Source organism: Hyperolius riggenbachi, chromosome 1, assembly GCF_040937935.1.
Source record: "Hyperolius riggenbachi isolate aHypRig1 chromosome 1, aHypRig1.pri, whole genome shotgun sequence".
Classification (NCBI taxonomy): Eukaryota; Metazoa; Chordata; class Amphibia; order Anura; family Hyperoliidae; genus Hyperolius; species Hyperolius riggenbachi.
Genome location: NC_090646.1, coordinates 80,939,711 through 80,958,404, shown reverse-complemented (window position 1 = coordinate 80,958,404; position 18,694 = coordinate 80,939,711). Strand labels below are relative to the sequence as shown.

The 18,694-nt window shown below is 45.0% G+C and overlaps 1 long non-coding RNA gene across 1 annotated transcript in view; it reads right to left on the bottom strand.

The window, feature by feature from the left end:
* Positions 1-1,915: 1,915 nt before the first annotated feature.
* Positions 1,916-18,694, bottom strand: part of LOC137545600 (uncharacterized) — a 41,166-nt gene continuing 24,387 nt past the window's right edge. Inside the window, exons 2-3 of the long non-coding RNA XR_011026064.1 lie at positions 2,157-2,203; positions 1,916-2,065 (exon numbers count right to left, since the gene is read on the bottom strand). This is a non-coding gene — a long non-coding RNA (uncharacterized lncRNA). The remainder of the gene's footprint in view (positions 2,066-2,156; positions 2,204-18,694) is intronic.

The window sequence follows — 18,694 nt, the reverse complement described above, 5'->3', positions numbered from 1 at the left end:
GGACCCCACTGCTAACAGTCTCCCATTTTGAGTACGATCCATTGACCACAACTCTTTGTTTTCTGTCCATTAGCCAGTTCCCTATCCATGCACACAAACTCTTCCCCAGTCCTTGCATCCTCAACTTTTGCACCAGACTTCTGTGGGGAACAGTGTCGAAGGCCTTTGCAAAGTCCAAGTATATCACATCTACAGCATTCCCAATATCCATATTAGCATTCACTACCTTATAAAAGCTGAGCATGTTAGTCAAACAGGACCTGTCTTTAGTAAACCCATGTTGATGCTGAGAAATAAGATTATTTTCTACTATGAAGTCATGTATAGTATCTCTTAGTAACCCCTCAAATAGTTTGCATACAACTGATGTTAAGCTTACAGGTCTATAATTTCCTGGATCAGATTTTTTGCCCTTCTTAAATAATGGGAAAACGTGGGCTGTACGGCAATCCACTGGGACTCTGCTAGTTGCAAGAGAGTCACAAAAGATAAGATAAAGGGGCTTAGCTATAACTGAACTTAATTCTCTTAGGACCCGAGGATGCATGCCATCCGGGCCAGGTGCCTTGTCTATTTTTAATTTATTTAGTCTTGCCTTTACTTCTTCCTGCGTTAAGTATTTAATATTACAGTTAGAAGATTGAGACTCTTCTGCCTCTGTAATTTGCAACAGTGCTGTTTCCTTTGTGAAGACAGAAGCAAAGAAAGCATTTAATAACTCTGCCTTACCTTGGTCATCCACCATTGAGTTCCCACCCTCATCCTTTAGGATTCCTATACAGTCAACCTTTCTTTTTTTTAGAGTTGATGTACTTGTAAAACTTTTTTGGGTTAGATTTGATATCCCTAGCGATTTGATTTTCAGTTGATCACTGGCTGGCTGGCTTAGCTAGCTAACAAGTATACAGTAATAGAGCAGTAGAATCAGTGTGCAGTTGAACCTGCCTGCCTACCTGCACTAAGCATAGCAATCAGTACACTCTCTCACTGACAACTACACTGACTACAACTAACTCATGTAATCACTCACTGGCTAGCTAGTTGAATACAAGTATCAGGATACAGTACAGGCAATGTAAGGACTGAAAACACTCTTGCTGATGTACAATATGGCCTGTAGATGATCCTCTCAGTGCCACAGAGTCTAGCAAGGACGGAGCTCTGGAAATGGCCCCCACTTTATATACAGGAGGGGAGGGCAGAGCCTCCCCTCCTATAATTGGTTGCTAGGGCCTGGCTGGGGGCCTCTGATTGGCCCAGGGATGTCAATTCTGCCCATTTCCGCCCAATCATGACCTAAACATGGATTTCGACTGCAATCACGGCCGTAACCGCATCCCAAATATTTGCAATCTTGGAATTTTCTTGGCCGCTTTCAGTGATCCAGAATCGATCACGGATTCGGATTTCGAAGTTGAATAGTGAAAAAGTGCTCATGAATCACGGCTGTTCCGTGATCACAGAAATTATCCAATCACCACTGGTGACCAAACCCCCCCTTAGTATACCCCTTATGCTGCCCCCTATACCCCACTCCCCTATAGACTATATATTCCAGCCCCCATACTATTCCTTATATCCTCCACACACTTATGGACTGTATACCGTAACCCCTACCCCCCATGTTAATGCTCTGTTTTGCATTGGCAATGTTCAATGTATTTGGTCCTGCCAATAAAGCTTTTTTGCATTCAGTATAGGTAGGTAGCCAGGTATAGCCCCCCCCCCCCCCCATAGCCAAGTATAGGTGCCACCAGTATAGGTAGCCAGGTATGATAGAAGTTGTCTTGAAAAACATGATCTAACATAGACAATGGCTTTTACCCACAAGGTGAGCCTGGCATGGAAAATGTGAGTCTAATACATTTAGTTACAGTCACCTGTGAACAGTAACATCTGGTGACAATATCTGAAATGAGGTTGCTTGAAGCATGTTTACTTACAGGGCACTTATCCTTGTTTGACTGGCCTGTATGGCTGCATAAAAACAATAGGCATATTCATCTCGCCTGAATGATACCAGGGATTTCTTTGATCTGGATTCAAGTGCTTAGAATTTTCCATTCTGAAAATAAATTAAAAAGTGATAAAAATGAGGTTATATAGCAAACCAACCTCCAGGTTTCTTACCCGATCACCGTGTTTTCTGTACTTACTGCGCATCCTAGTGGCCGGAAGACACACATTTCTCTTTTTCTCAAGGCTGAAGATATAAGAGAAAGAAAGGAAATTCTACAAGTGAAATTCTACCACAACTCACAGTTCCTCCATATGCCTAAAGGTGGCCACATACCATACCATTTTTGAAACGTATTATTTAGTATTTTTATAGCGCTGCCATCTTCCACAGCGGCGCTGTACATAGTATATTGTCTTGTTTCTCAACTGTCCCTACCATAGTCATATGTATTTGAAAGCATCATTTAGGCTGCTTTCACAGTGAGACGTTACAGGCGCACGTTAGTGCAGCCTGTAACGCTCCCCAACGCACAGCAATGTAACTGCAATGGGCTGTTCACAGTGCCCACGTTGCGTTACATTGTAACGCTGCACATCAATCTAAAGTGCAGCATGCTACGGCGTTAGAGCGGCTTTGCTGCGTTAGCCTGCTTGCACAGGTGCAGTGATTAGCCACATGGCTAATTAATATTCCCTGCACTGTGCTGACGTCACTGGCGGGACCACGTGATGCGGAGTGTTCCGCTCACGGGGTCTCCACCAGCGCATGCGTACTATAGTACGCATCACGGACACATCAAAGAGCCGCTTAACGCGGCTCTTTGCTAACGTCCTCTGCCACCACCAGCATGCGTTGCGTTAGGTGCACGTTATGCGACCTTAACGTAGCACCTAACGCAACGTCTTAGTGTGAAAGAAGCCTTAGTGTATGTATCATAGTCTAGGGCCAATTTTAGAGGGAGGACAATTAACTGATCTGTATGTTTTTGGGAAGTGGGGGAGGCGATTTCTTTTCAATTTTCTGATTGTAACATTTGAAAAATCTGACCAATGTACCACACATGCATGCTCGATTTTTCTCTCAAAATGATTGCAAACTGGAAAAATTGCTTCCATCTATCCATTCAATTTTCATTAAAAAAAAAACGGATCAGAAAAATACCCCACTGCCCATTGGTTTGCCTATTGGTTTGTATTTTTTTTTTAAAAGGGCAATCCGATCAGATTTCTTATGCTGCCCATACACAGTGCAATTAAAGGGACTCCGAGCAGTGCAGAAACTATGGAAAGATGCATATCATTTTAAAGCTCTCTTTCTCCTCTTTCCAATGATATATAAACCGCTGCCATACGCCTTTTAGTTTTCGCTATTTTCGCGATTGAAATTGCCGCGGCCGCGATTTCAATCGCGAAAATAAAGAAAACTAAAAGGCGTAGGGCGGTGGTTTACATATCATTGGAAAGAGGAGAAAGAGAGCTTTAAAATGATATGCATCTTTCCATAGTTTCTGCACTGCTCGGAGTCCCTTTAAAACGTTTGATGTTCCCATTTATTCTGCTAAAATGATCAAATAGAGTGAAAATCAAAAAGAATCTTTTTCTTCGATCAAGAAAAATCAAACGATTATTCCGTGTTTTCTATAAAAATCTGATCGGACATGTTGTAAAAATCTGAGTGATTGTTTGAGAAATTGTACAGTGTATGGTAGGTAGTATAAGAAAATACTATTAGATAAACCAACTTGTTCTTCATATTCAATTTGACAAAACATAATAATTGATCAAATTTTTCTGATCGAAAAAAAAAAATGAAAAAATTGTATCATGTATGGGCACCATTAAACTAGTAAAAAAAAAAGATTTGTTCTGTACAACCAATGGTTTTTAAAAAATTGCTGTAAGATTTTACTGTATCGTTTTTGGATGCCTTAACTCTAGCCTCCCTATGTCAATTAATCTCTGATGTCTACCCTATTGCTGGCATAAATGGCCTAGTGCCTAAACTTAACCTCTGACCCTCACCGGTACTCACCTTGCATCATCTTCATTTCCAGGTGTTTTAGCCAAACAGTGGCTATCGTGCATCAACTGGGCACTGGAATCCAATTTCCCAATCTGATGCCCAATTATTGTAATGCGGCCAAATCCTGCTGCTCTAGTCAAGAGATGCATACAGCTACTTATTTGCATAGCTCGCAACCTATACTGGGGCACCACCTGTACCAGACTACTTATACTATGCACCTATAGCTGCTACCTATACTGGGGCACCATCTGTACCAGACTACCTATACTGGGCACCTATAGTTCACTACATATACTGGGGGCACCACCTGTACCTGGCTACCTATACTGGGGCACCACCTATACCTGGCTACCTATACTGGGGCACCTATAGCTCGCTACATATATTAAGAAAACCACCTGTACCTGGCTACCTATACTGGCGCTCCTATAGCTTGCTTCCTATACTGGGGGCACCTGTACCTGGCTACCTATACTGGGGGCATCTATAGCTTGTTGACTATACTGGGGGCATCTATAGCTTGTTGACTATAATGGGGGCACCTGTACTTGGCTAACCTATACTGGGGCACCATCTGTACCTGGCTACCTACACTGGGGGCAACTATACCAGGCTACCTATACTGGGACACCACCTATAGCTGGATACCTATACTGGGGGCACCTGTACTTTGCTAACCTATACTGGGGCACCACTTGCACCTGGCTACCTATACTGGGGGCACCTATAGCTCTCTACCTATACTGGGGCACCACCTGTACCTGACTACCTATACTGGGGGCACCTATAGCTTGCTACCTATATAGGGGCACCATCTGTACCATACTACCGATAATGGGCACCTATAGCTCTCTACCCATACTGGGGGCACCATCTGTACCTGGCTCCCTATACTGGGGCTCCTATAGCTTGCTGCATATTCTGGAGCTTGCTACATATTCTGGGGGCAACACCTGTACCTGGCTACCTATACTGGGGCACCTATAGCTTCTTCCTATTCTGGGGAATCACCTGTACCTGGATACCTATACTGGAGGCATCTATAGCTTGTTGACTATACTTGGGGCACCTGTACCTGGCTAACCTATACTGGGGCACCATCTGTACCTGGCTACCTACACTGGGGGCAACTATACCAGGCTACCTATACTGGGGCACCACCTATAGCTGGATACCTATACTGGGGGCACCTGTACTTGGCTAACCTATACTGGGGCACCACTTGCACCTGGCTACCTATACTGGGGGCACCTATAGCTCTCTACCTATACTGGGGCACCACCTGTACCTGACTACCTATACTGGGGGCACCTATAGCTTGCTACCTATATAGGGGCACCATCTGTACCATACTACCTATAATGGGCACCTATAGCTCTCTACCCATACTGGGGGCACCATCTGTACCTGGCTCCCTATACTGGGCCTCCTATAGCTTGCTACATATTCTGGAGCTTGCTACATATTCTGGGGGCAACACCTGTACCTGGCTACCTATACTGGGGCACCTATAGCTTCTTCCTATACTGGGGAATCACCTGTACCTGGATACCTATACTGGAGGCATCTATAGCTTGTTGACTATACTTGGGGCACCTGTACCTGGCTAACCTATACTGGGGCACCATCTGTACCTGGCTACCTACACTCGGGGCAACTATACCAGGCTACCTATACTGAGGCACCACCTATAGCTGGATACCTATACTGGGGGCACCTGTACTTGGCTAACCTATAATGGGGCACCACCTATGCCTGGCTACCTATACTGGGGGACCTATGCTTGGATACCTATACTGGGGGCACCTATACCTGGCTAGGATAGGGCAGGAGGACAAGAACTGACACAGAGGGGGATAAGAGGTGACACAGGGGGGCACAGAGTGGGACAAAAGAGGCACAGAGAGAACAGTGGTGACACGGAGTGGGACAGAAGAGGCACAGGGAGAACAGAGGGGGACAAAATAGAACAGATTCAGGTTAGGAACTGACCTACAGTCCCTATCTCATTTATTAACTGGGGGCTTCACACGCCGCTCCCTTTGGGTTGGGTCCCCCGAATTATGGGCTGTTTGGAACCACCAAAACCTTAGCTGCACCCCTGGCCTTTGAGTGACAGTCATGACTTGACTATGACATAATAACTATGTACTCTGTAAAGTGCTGCGGAATATGTTGGCGCTATATAAATGCTACATAATAATAATACTGAATAATAATTTCTCTGAGAGTCATTGCTGTTCTGGAGCGATGACTTTGGTTAGGACTGGCAGATCACAGCAGTCGGACCCCTGGGGAATCAGGTAAACATGTCATCAACCCTTATTCAGGCCACCATAAGCTCTACTGTCATGCCTCTGGCTCACACCTCCGACTTTCCCTCTCCTGCAGTTTCAGCCATCAGTTGTATGACAGGTGAGCGTAATTCAGCGTAACACTTCCACCATTATTATGTTTGGCCATTAAACAGAGAGTTCACAATGATCAAACTAGTTCTGCGTGATTTTTCCACATTCACCCTTGTATTTTGGCCTAGCATTTTTCCGGCCTTTGCAACTGCGTGCCGTCAGCGAAAACTCCCCTCGTCTCTAAAATATGCTCATTACATGGGTGGAAGAGCGAGAGGAGCGCTTGACCACATCTTTATGTAGCATCTGTTGTGCCTCGCATTAACTCATCTGTATGGCTGTTAGTTCTCCCCCGCTCTCTAGTCTGTCATCTGCTTTGTATTCCATCACTTCCCTTATTTTTACCAGTTCTGTGTTTTAATTCCTCTGGTTTACTCAAGTGGAAACAATTTTCACTCTTGATGCTGTCTGAGGCCTGGAACCCACTAGAGAGCTTTTTTGAGCATTTAGGGAGCATTTTAAATCGCTAGCCAGTGTTCTCCCCAGGCTCTTTTAGCCGGATGCTCCACCCGGCTAGTTTTGGTGAGCACCCGGCTGTTATTTGCTCACCTCCTTCTCTGCTGTAAGCAGAGAGGCGCCAGCCCTGCATTCTCTCATCTTGCCCCACCCGGCTATTTTTCATGCCACCCAGGGCCGGCCCTAGACTTTTTGCCGCCTGAGGCAAGTTTTGAAAAAATTGCCGCTGCCTTAGCCCCCGCCCCCCCCCCCCACGTACAATACAGTGGGCAGCGTTACAGGAAGTGACGTCAGTGGAGCGCACGTTGGAACAAGGAAGGTGAGTGATCCCCCGCCCGTGCCTCTTACTGTCTGTCGCAATCTTACGCTACATTTAAAGCTGGAGGGGAGCGCAGATCGGGGGACCCAGGCGAGGGAGGGGGGGTCCGACTTCCCTCCCCACCGCTAGGCCCAATACCCCCGTCCTGCCAGCTACCCCTCCAGCTCGGCGGCCGGCACCCCCGCACCCACGGACGGGTGGATGCCGCCCCTAGAACTTTGCCGCCTGAGGCAAAAGTTTCACCCCGCCTCATGAGCGGGCCGGCCCAGATGCCACCCGGCTATTTTTTATGCCACCCAGCTACTTTTTTATGCCATTCGGCTTAAGAAAACTTCTGGGGAGAACACTGCTAGCGACTTCACTAAACGCTCTGCCAATGTAGATAAATGTAACAAAATTCCACAGTATCGATTGCGATTAGCAAAATCGCAATCGCAGGACCTGCAGAATTTTGGAAGCGTTTGCGCTTCAATGTAAAGTATTGAAGAGCTGGCAAATTGCTCATGAATTGCTACACATAGCGATTTGTGTGTGATTTTAAGTTACTGCAAACTGTAAAAAAAATTATAATAAATTATACTGGTTGAACTAGATGGACGTATGTCTTTTTTCAACCAAAATAACTATGTAACTATGTAAATTGAAAGGACCAATCAGAATTAAAATCGCTAATCGCAAACGCTATCACAATCGCTGGCAAAAAGCTTACACTTTTTAAAATAGTTACCAAAATTGCCGGAAAATGCTCATGAAATCGCTTACAAAACACCAGGGCCGGGCCGAGGCATAGGCTGGAGAGGCTCCAGCCTCAGGGCGCAGTGTAGGAGGGGGCGCACAATTTGTTCAGCTGTCATTCCTTTATTGTGTATGAAGCAGAAAGAAATGAGAAAAGGGGATACATGACAGTGACTGCAAGCCAGATAACTAGAGAGTAAGGTGTTGGGGAGGTTGTGGGCCCTGTGGCCCTCTTAGTCTGATAGCAATCAGTGTGTGACGGCTGGGGTGGGAGGGATGGAGGGGCGCACTTTGGTGTCTCAGCCTTGGGTGCTGGAGGACCTTGTCCCTGCTCTGCAAACACTAATTGAAAATGCTAGTGACTGCGCTAGCGATTTGCAATTTGTAGTGGTTTCCAGGCCTCAGATATATTTAAATATAGTTTCCATCTCCCATTGTACACCAAGGGGTGTCAAACTCAATCACATGAGGGGCCAAAATCTAAAACACATCCCAAAGCGAAATACTTACTTAACAATGGACCGAATGAATCTAGACTTTTTGCCGTCTGAGGCAAAGTTGTGAGAATGCCACCCTTCCCCCCAATCCAATGAAATTCCTGTGTCTCTGCATCCTCTCCTGTGTGTGTGTGTGTCTGTGCTTTTGCGCTATTGCGCATGCGTGGGCACACTTGCAGCAGTTACAACAGGAGGAGGATGGGGCAAAGGGGGATGGGCGTGTGTGCAATTCGCGAGCGAGAGAGGCAGCGCGCGGAGGGGGGGGGGGGGGGTCACGGCCAGAGCCCAGCGCCCATTTTTAAGGTAGGTAGCCTGGAGGGGATAGCAGCCAGGAAGGGGGAGCAGCGAGCACAGCAATGGGGAGAGGGGTCGGATCCCCACCTGCTCTCCCTCTCCAGCTAATTGTGCAGCGTGTGGTCAGGCAGGCAGCAGGCGGGGGAGCAGTTACTCACCTCTTAGCATATGGTTAATCCAGTAAAACTTGAGTTGGTTGAGTCAGTCAGAGTACCTGATCTGCTGCATGCTTGTTCAGGGTCTGGGGCTAAAGGCATTAGAGACACAGGATCAGCAGGGCTGCCAGGCAACTGGTATTGTTTAAAAGAAAATAAATGTCAGCCTCTATATCCCTCTCACCTCAGGTTCCCTTGCCAATAGCAACACAGAGATGTTTTACTTTCACACACCTTAATGAATGAGGCCCTGTGAAACCCTTCGTGGGGCTTGACGGTCTCATTCTGCAAGGCTCAGTCACCATGTCCCGTGACAGTGATCTATGACGCTTCTAGGATTGTAAATTGCTTGTAAGCGCAGCAGACAAACTGATTTGTCTAAATTGCTGTCGGTACCCCGGGTTTTCCCTCAGATCAATGCGGTTCACTTGACTCTAATGATCTAATTACTCCCAAATGCTGAAAGATCTAATTGTATCCACCCCCAGTGGTAATTACCCAGGCAGGCCCAGGGGACTGGGAGGGAGAAGATGTCTTCAGGGGGTTTGCTGCACTTGGCGCGTCTCACCTGCTTCACCTGTTTCTAGCTAGGTTACAGCAGGACTATGGGAAAAACTATCATACTTTCTACCTTTTCAGCATGGCTTGTGGCATGACATCTGTATTATAAAGAGGAGACTCCTCTATCCATCATCCTTGCGGTTACTCATTGGACAGCAGAGATTAGGGCCGGTATGAGACATTCTTGTGAGATGTGAGACAGTTGTGTCTGCGGTTCTCTTTCCACTACATGCATTTCCATTTGATTTTTGGAATGCTTGTGTTTGGCCGATTGGGTTGCTGGCAGATGAATTTTATACAGACATGTGGCATATCACTTAGCTAGGATCAGGATCCAATCCCTCGTTCAACATTGCAGGCCTGAGGCTGTACGGACAGACAGGGCCATCGTTTGGTTCCAGACAAAATCGCTGCAAATGCATAAAAAAAACCTAATTTTATTAATTGTGTTATTTTCACTACAGGTCCTCTTTAAGGCCTGCTTCAGGGCTGGGTGCACACATAACATAACGTGAAAGGCTGCGTTTTATGTCATGTTTTATGTTAATGTGTGCGTTTTTGCTGCGTTTGTGGGTTTTTTTAACGCAGATGCGTTTTTCAATGCAATATATAAAAAACGCATAAAAATGCATACAAAACGCAATACATTGGGTTTCCATTGACTTTCATTATGTGCGTTTTTGATGCGTTCATGCATAATATGCAACAAAACTAGCGATTTTAAAAACGCCAAAGTACAAACGCATACCCATGCGTTTTTTTATGCGGCCCATTGAGTAACATTGGTGCATGAAATGCAGTATTTTATGCAACGCTAGCGTTTCTGCTATGTGTGCACCCAGCCTGGAGGAGTTGAAAGTGGAGGCGAGCCTGATGGGGTGAGGGAGTTCCAAAGAATAGGGACTCTTCTGGAGAAGTCCTGGCACCTCGCGAGTGGGCAAGCAGCATACAAAGGACTTAGCATTCGGCCATCCGCAAGCAATTGGACCACAAAGCGCATGTAGTGGGAAACAGCCCTCAGTGTTTTCCAGCAGGACGCTCAGCTGACTGGATAAGCAGAAGCAGTAACTTAGCCTGCAGGTAAACTGACAGCTGGGTGTCTCTGTCTTCTGTGTAGATTTATAGTGAAGCTGTCAGGCTCTGGCATACACAAATCACACACAAACACTGCAAACTACCAAAATGAGTCACTACTTTCCTACAGAGCTGCTGGCACTACTACAAACACAACCTACATCCAGCCATGCAGAAAAGAATGTAATCCTCTTTATCTTCATCGCCAAGTTCAGCCATAAACCATCTGATGTATATACAGGCATCCAGCTCCATGCAAGCAAAGCTGCAAGAGGCAAACTGGATTTTCCTGGCTGATCACTATTGTTTTAATCATAGGCTAGTGGCTATTGGCTAAACGACTTTCCACTGTTATTACAGTGAGCATGTACCCTTATTACATCCCGTTGGAAAGCGTGTTTATTTGAATGGACTCCTCATCCATGCCCTCATAATTTCCCGTCTTGACTACTGCAATGCCCTGCTGTCTGGTCTCCCTATGACCCGAACAGCCCCACTGCAGTCCATCATGAATGCAGCAGCCAGAATTATCCACTGCTCCCATCGCTCCACCACGGCAGGTTCCCTCCTAGAATCCCTCCACTGACTTCCTATCCAGTCCAGAATCAGATTCAAGATACTGTGTCTGACCTACAAATCTGTCCACAAAACCTGTCCAACCGACATTTCCGATCTTACTCAGAGGTACACACCTAGCCGCTCAATCCTCTCTTCTAATGAACTTCGCCTAACCGCCCCCCGCATCACCCAGTCCCATGCACGCCTCCAGGACTTCTCAAGAGCTGCACCAACACTATGGAACTTCCTACCTCCACCCATTAGGGCAGCCCCCTCCTGCAACATCTTCAAGAAAGCCCTCAAAACTCACCTTTTCACTCTGACCTACCACCCCTCACAATTGCTCTAAACCCGCAGCTAAACTCTGGTCCCCTACCTTTCGTGTCCCTACCTCTCCCTCTAGATTGTAAGCCTTTGGGCAGGGTCCTCCTCCTTTTGTGTCCTACCTGATCATGCACCTACATTACTGTGAACCCATCCTATGCATCTGAGTGAACCTAACTTGCCTAATCTCCATGTTCCCCTCCAGTGACTAAGCATTACCTTGTACTCATACTGTGCTGCGTGATCTGGTCTTTCTTGTATTCAGGTATTGTCATTTTGCTGTATGTCACCCCTAAATATTGTATGTATCCCTATTTATTGTCCAGTGCTGCGTAATGTGTTGGCGCTTTATAAATACAATAAATAAATAAATGGACAGCGATTAAATGACAAGCACCGTGATTTGTCGTTTAGCGCCACGAGACATCCATGTAATCTGGCCCTTAAAGGGAACCTTAACTGAAGGAAAAAAAAAACAAGTTTAACTTACTTGGGGCTTCTACCAGCCCCCTGCAGCCGCCTTGAGCCCGCACCATCACTGAACTATCCTCCGGTCCCCTGCACTGCCCCTCTTCCGGCTGGGCTACTCAGAGAGTTAGCGGTCACTGCACATGCGCAGCCCTGTCCATGCGCTTCCTCGATCGCTCTCTTGCTGGCACTGTGGGGGAGGATTGTTCTGTGACAGCGCGGGCTAAGGGCGGCTGCAGGGGGCTGGAAGAAGCGCCAGGTAAGTTAAACTAATTTTGTTTTTCTATCATCTAGGTTAACTTTAAAAGGTAAAATGAAATCCGGCATTGCTTTCATGCTATATATTTATTATACCATATCTCCCTACATTTTGAGATAAGAAAGAGGGTCACTTTAAAGAGACACTGAAGCGAGACTAAATCTCGCTTCAGCTCTCATATATAGCAGGGGCACGTGTGCCCCTGCTAAAACGTCGCTATCCCGCGGCTGCACAAGGGTCCCTTCACCCCCAACCCACCCCCCGCAAAAGATGGTCGGAAAGTTGGTCGTACATTTCTTTCTTCCTGGAGGCAGGGCTAATGGCTGCAGCCCTGCCTCCAGTTGCGTCTATCAGACGCGCATCGCCGCCTCTCCCCCGCCCCTCTCAGTGAAGGAAGACTGAGAGGGGCGGGGGAGAGGCGGAGATACGCGCTGACAGACGCGCGTGGGGCAGGGCTGCGGCGGTTAGCCCTGCCCCAACCAGGAAGCGCTCCCCCGCTGTACGGAGGGGATTTGGGGGGACAGGGACCCCCGTTAAGCCGCGGGATATCGGCGTTTTAGCAGGGGCACAAGTGCCCCTGCTATATATGAGGTCTGAAGCGAGATCTATTCTCGCTTCAGACTCTCTTTAAAGAGACTCCGTAACAAAAATTGCATCCTGTTTTTTATCATCCTACAAGTTCAAAAAGCTATTCTAATGTGTTCTGGCTTACTGCAGCACGTTCTACTATCACCATCTCTGTAATAAATCAACTTATCTCTCTCTTGTCAGACTTGTCAGCCTGTGTCATGAAGGCTGCCAAGTTCTTCAGTGTTGTGGTTCTGCTATGAACTCCTCCTTCCAGGCCCCTCTGTGCACACTGCCTGTGTGTTATTTAGGATTAGAGCAGCTTCTCTCTTCTCTCTTATCTTTTACAAGCTGGATAAATCGTTCTCTGAGCTGGCTGGGCTTTCACATACTGAAGAATTACAGACAAGGGCAAAGCTGTTTGCAGGAAGAAACAAGCAGCCTGAAACTTCAGTGCATGAGAACAGGGGGAAAGAAACACACAAATGATCTCTTGAGATTCAAAAGGAAGGCTGTATACAGCCTGCTTGTGTATGGATGTATTTTCTATGTGTGGACATACTGTACATCAACCTACTTCCTGTTTTGGTGGCCATTTTGTTTGTTTATAAACAAACTTTTTAAAACTGTTTTTAACCACTTTTAATGCGGCGAGGAGTGGCGAAATTGTGTCAGAGGGTAATAGGAGATGTCCCCTAACGCACTGGTATGTTTACTTTTGTGCGATTTTAACAATACAGATTCTCTTTAAGAAATGCCCTTGCCACACCTTTAGCCCCGCCCAAGCCCCACCCCTCACCATGCATATCACTAGGGATGATCAATGAGATGCAAATGTTTCTGAAATTATGCAAATTTTTATGCAAATGTATGCAGTTTGAAAATGGACCAATTTAAACCCAGGTTTAAATTGATTGGTTCATTTTCAAGCTGCATATATTTGCACAAGTATTTGCATACATTTGCATCAACTCGGAAAAATGTGCATATCTGTGATCATCCCTACATTTCGCAAAGAATTCAGTAACAAAAGATGTAGCTTTATCATTCAAACCACGCTGGTCCTTTCTATCATCATTAGTTTTCCTCCATTTTAACATTTGAAAATAAGAAAAATATCAATTTAAATGATGGGAGTTAGTAAAACATATTTTTTTTTTGTGTGGAGAAAAATACATGTATCTCCACAGATCTGTACATCAGTCCTGAAAGAGGAACACATGAGGAAGAAAGAGCATCAGTGGAACTGGGTTACCAAAGAGGGACTGTCCCTCCAAAAGAGAGACAGAAGGGAACTATGATTATACTCTGATAAACAAAACTCTGGTCAATCAGACCCAATTTATTTATGCTATCATAATGCCAGGCCTTCTTTCAATAAAGGGGGAGGGGAAGTAAGGAAAGAAGGGGCGTTGGAATCATTGATTTGCTGCATAATATGGCCCAGATTGACTTTGCTCCCGGTCGCTTGTTTACATGTAGAAATACCTCATGTCGGCCTGCAGGTATAATTTGCTGGTATTGCCATTAGGGCCGGGGCTTCAGGAAGTGAAGTAAGTGAGAGCACATGTATTTGGATCTCCTCGACAACAGACTGCATACAGTCCTGTCACAACTTATAAATACTCTCTATGGAGGCTGGGCTGCAAACAGTAAACACATTAGCATTCCGGATCCCGGCCTGCATGGAAGGTAAGTATAAATATAGGCATCCCATGTGGCCTCCATTAGGGGCAGCTCTGATTTGTATGGAAAAAGAGAGAGAGAGAGCAGGCCCCAATCAGTTTCCTTCTATCACCTGGCAGCAAGTCGTCCCTCGAGACAGCCTCACACTGGCACAGGCCATTGTCCCCACACTATATTTTAACCCCCAGTGACATAATCTGGTGTGACCGCGTTGATCAGGGAATTTGAGCTGAGACAGAAAGAAGAATCTCCTCCGGCGGGGGACAGCACTTTGTCACCGGGCAGAGCGCTCCGCTGTCACTCCTTTGTGCTCCACACGAAGGGCCGAACATCTGTTTTTCGGCGATATATTGAATGAATAATTAAACTGTTGCTTTTAATTATTATATCTCGGTGGGGAGCTGAACTCACATCTTGCATTCCTCTGTTGTTTGCAGAAAGCATGCAAAACATAGCATTCAGCCTCAATTATTGCACAGGGTCTGTAGACAGAAGCATAGCTGAGAAAGACATGGAATTTTTTTGTTTTTTCATGTCGAGGCCTCTCGAAAACCATGTCCAATAGTCGTCCACTATTTAGCATTCTTTCCAGGGACACTTTATTGTTCAGCTGATATGGTGCCATGAACAACAATATTCAGATAATGTTTATTTTTATTTTTTTCTATTGCAAACAAATGTGAAATGTAAAATACATAAAAAAATTAGAAGTATGTTTTTTCAGTTTTTTTTTTACTTTTTTCCTATGTTGCTGTCACTTTCAGTAGGTAGTAAAGAACTGTCAGAACTAACAGGTTTTTAACTAGTCCATCTCTTCATGGAGGATTCTCAGTGTTTCACTTATTCTTTACAAAAGCAATCCATGCAAAGGAGTTTCCACACTATTCTGGCAGTTGGATGGTGCAACTGCCATTCACTAAGTGCTTTTAAAAATTAAGAAATCCCTGAGAATCGCCCATGAGGAGATGGGTTAGTCTAAAACCTGTTAGTTCTGTCAGATTTCTACTGCCTACTGTAGGTGACAGCAACGTAGGAGAAAAGTAGTTTATGGTACATTGGGAGAAATGCACTTTTTATTTGTGTTTTCATGTATTTTATATTTGTTTGCGATAGTAGTCCTTTAACCTCCTGAGCATCGTAATTGTAATGCGAAATTTCAGGGAAAAAGCATACGGTAATTAATTTTGTAGTTAATTGTTCCTAATCGTAATTACGCATGAATTTATGTATAATTTCGTGCCGACGTTGGCGGCCGGTGAATAGCAAAGCTCTCTAAGCTACAAAAATTGCTACATATGTTAAGAAGACTAGTGGGTACAAGTTACAAAAATAATTGTTCAAAAAGACCTTGTAGTTTTTGAGAAAATACAACAAAAAAATTTAAAATGTAATTTTTCTGGGTTTAAAAACCATTTTTCTTTGCATTTTTAAAATCAATTTTCTCAAAACCTACAAGGTCTTTTTGAGAAAGACTTGTACCCAATATTCTCCTTAACCTATTTTGGTTCCTGGACGTAGTTTCTACGTCCAGGAACCATGCGCGCTACCGCGCGCTCCCACGGCCGATCGCGCGCGTGCACGCGCACTCCCGGCCGCGGATTCGGTAGCCACGGAATCAATCTATCGGGCTATGGTGCCCGATCACTGATTCCTCTCCCCCGCTGAAAAAGCGACAGCTTCTCTCGGAAGCTGCGCTTTTTCTGGCTGTTCCCTCCCCGATGCGTCACTCTAAGCGTGTGCTACGCTTAGAGTGACGTCATGTAAACAAACTCATGGCCGCCATCTTGTGGCCAAGAAGTAATACTACACCTGTAAGAAAAAAAAAAAATTAACACACATTTACATTATAAATCTATTGTTTACCTCCCACCCTCCCAAAACTACCCAAATAAAATGTTTACAATAAAAAAAAAACTATTACAATAAAAAAAAAACATGTAAATATTTACCTAAGGGTCTAAACTTTTTAAATATCAATGTAAAGATGAAATATTTCTATATTTTTTTTATTTTAAACTTGTAAATAGTGATAGATGCAAAATGGAAAAAATGCAACTTTATTTCCAAATAAAATATTGTCGCCATACATTGTGATAGGGACATAATTTTAACGGTGTAATAACCGGGACATATGGGCAAATACAATACGTGAGTTTTAATTATGGAGCCATGTATTATTTTAAAACTATAATGTCTGAAAACTGAGAAATAATGAATTTTTCCATTTTTTTCTTATTCTTTCTGTTAAAATGCATTTACAGTAAAGTGGCTCTTAGCAAAATGTACCCCCCAAAGAAAGCCTAATTGGTGGCGGAAAAAACAAGATATAGATCAGTGCATTGTGATAAGTAGTGATAAAGTTATAGGCTAATGAATGGGAGGTGAACATTTCTCACGTGAAAACGACGGAACGCGAATGGGTTAACATATGTAGCAATTTTGTTAGCAATAGCCTGTATAGGGGGTTTGCTATTCAATGCGTAAATTCATGTGCAATTACGAATGATTATGCAAAGTCAATTAAATTATGAATATGTAATTATGTATATGTGCAATTGCAAAAATGTACGCGTAAATTTGCGTAATCGTAATTAGCAAATTACGATCATCACTATACATGTTAGTCACCACTTGGGGGGGGGGGGGGGGGGGGGTTGGGGTGTCGGTTAGTGTTAGGGAGGGCTACTGTTAGGATAAGGTTAGGTTAGGTCATAGTAAGATATCAGTAAAAATAAATGATATTTTACAATCAAAATTAATCAGTAAAATATTTGTAATTTTACCAATATTCTACTTAAACTTATCCCCCCCCCCTTTTTTTCCATGTATGTCTGTACTAGGGCAGGGCACCCTCAGGCAAATGCTGCAGCAGGATGATGTGGCAGGATAACGTCCATCAAGGTGGAAAATTGAATTAAGTGTGGAACCGCGTTAGTTGTGTCTTGTCCAATGACAGGTGAAGAGGATGGATGGGAATCACTGCGTCACTTCAATCAAGACACTTCGGCCAGCGTGAAGGAGGGTTCTTAAAGCGGACAAGAGATTATCCAAGTGATAAGAAAGACCATTTTACAATAGATTTTTATAATTATTAGCATAATTCTGTATCATAACAATTAGCACCCAGGTGTGAACATGGAAGGGGTGACACCGGGGGAGAAGCAATAGAGGCTCCAGCCTCTGCAGTGTGGACCCGTTTGAGACTGGCCTGTGTTACTTCGGAGTGTGTGGGTGAGGGGGGGAGGTCAGGGCCAAATGTTCCTCCCCACCTCCTTCCACCAGCTCTGCTCCCAGCTGTGTGACTGGGTACATGAAAAGGACAGTGTGGTGAGGTGACGAAAGGGGCCGAGCTGATCTGTGTTGCTGCAATTTGGAGGTCTAAGACTGGGGGATTGGAAATACTGGCGAAAGGGGAACACATTTGGCTACCTAATGTCTATACTGGGGACACCTTTGACTACCTATGGGGAGGACCTACCTATACTGAGGGGCACCTTTTGGCTACCTCTGAGGGGACGACTACCTATACCGAGGAAACCTTTTGGCTACCTATGGGTGGGGGAGAATTCATGGGGCCAAAAACAAAATTTTGGGACCCCTTTCCTCCCCCCAGAAAATGAAATGGCACTTTTGTGCCCCTTATCTCCCACACACACACCATTTTTAGTTAGCCAAAGGTGCCTCCCAGTATAACGTAGCCCTCTAGGATTGGTAGCCAGGTGTACTCCCCCCCCCCACACCAGTATTAGTATAGGTGAGCAGAGGGGCCCCCAGTATAGGTAGCCAGAATTAACCCACCCAGTATAGGCTGCCCCTTAACATAGGTAGCCATAGGGGTCTCCAGTTTTAGGTATTATTCATCTGTACAAATAGTCAGAGTTAGCCCCCCCCCCCAGTAGTTGGAGGGGTACTAAGAGGTAGCTAAAAGTAGCCCCCTCACCACCACAAAAAGGCAAGGTAACTAGTGAGGCCCCCAGTATAGGTACACAGAAGTAGCCCTTTCCCATATAGGTAGCCAGAAGGCCCAGTATAGGCAGATTTGACTAGTAATAAGCTGACATTTTGTGTGTTCGTAATTATGACACGATATTTGCAAATATGACACAAATCGTAGTTTGTAATGATCAGAAAATGTATAATTTCGTAATTTCATTTTGTGTTTCATTTCGCGGAATTACAGAAATGATGGATAACACAAAGGTGTAATCTTTATATATGTTACGGCCAGAACCCGAAGTCTGGCCAATTCGGGTTCTGGCCGGTCAAATCTAGAATTGGCTGTCTCATTGCGGCCAATGTGAGAAATTAATTACATCCGGCAGCATGAATTACATTACCGGATTCCTGA